Raw genomic sequence first — 1,328 nt, 5'->3', positions numbered from 1 at the left:
TGTGTGTGTGTGTTATCTGATCCGGATGGTTACTAATTCCTTTTCTTTATGGCGGTCATTTTTGACCGGGAGCACCATGGGTGTTACAAAGTTGACTAAATCATCCAAAGTCCAATGAAAGTGGTGATCAGCCAGTGTATATGTTCAAATGTCTACTATGAAGGATATCATGAAGCCTTAATGCAATCGAATGTAAAACAAAAAAGTTATGATTGATGAAAGTAGTAAATCGGTCAGATTTGACCCGAAGACAACAGGAGGGTGGTCACATGGCTCGAGGTCGTAGTGTTGAACGTCTTTTAATAAAGCAGCCACACTCTGCATGACTGAGAGTGTATTTCAGAACATCAGAAGAGATATTCATTCAAATGGATCCTCTCTGGGCTTTGGCTTTAAAAGGGAGAGCGACTTGAAATGGGATCAAAAACAAAATGTATAGAAGAGTCAGATGTTATGTTGGAGCATCAAGCGCGGAATATTGGAGTCACATTTTTTATATTTATGGTACTAACTCCATGTAGGGACGGCTCAGGAGCACAGTGTTCTGCCAATCACTCGCATGTACAAATCAACCCAACATATCGATTATTCATCATTCAATTATTAATCATCACAATTACAAAGGAGTATTACATGAATCGTGGCCAGACTGAAACATTTAAAGCCTGTGCTGTTCATTAATTGGAAATCATTTCTACTTTTCTTGATTATTTCTACGTTATTTCCACTCAACTACATTTCAGAGGCAAATATGGCACCTTTCATTAATTTAAACATTATATTAGTTACTTCTGACTTATAAAATTACAGGATAATTTGATATATGATATGATGCATGTACTACTAATGTATTTAAAATGTGTTCTACATTGAACAAATACAACATTAAATGTTCTTACATGTATCTGTTAATGATAAAACGGAATATTAGTTATTCTATAATAATATTACGCTGTGAAAGCAGCCATACCAAGTGCTTTTGATACTTAACCTTAAGCGATACTTTTGTGCTTTCATTAAAGTAACTTATCAATTCAGGATTTCTTGTATTTGTTAACATGTGATTGTTGATTTAAGGCGTACACAAGGAAAGCTTTCTTTGTCTTTTATTTATATATGATTACATTTAAAAAAAGATGTTCGTAACATGAATAAAAGTAGATATATATGGACAGTCTAAGTCAATTAATGAAGCATAACACGTATTATTAGACTAGGGATGTCCCGATCACCTTTTTTTGCTCCTGATCCGATTCCGATCATTTCATTTTGACAATTTGCCGATACCGATTTTTCCCGTATCCGATCTTTATGCAATTCATTAAGAG

This window comes from Notothenia coriiceps, unplaced genomic scaffold, assembly GCF_000735185.1.
Source record: "Notothenia coriiceps isolate Sejong01 unplaced genomic scaffold, NC01 NC01_scaffold00004485, whole genome shotgun sequence".
Taxonomy (NCBI): domain Eukaryota; kingdom Metazoa; phylum Chordata; class Actinopteri; order Perciformes; family Nototheniidae; genus Notothenia; species Notothenia coriiceps.
This window is presented reverse-complemented; position numbering follows the sequence as displayed.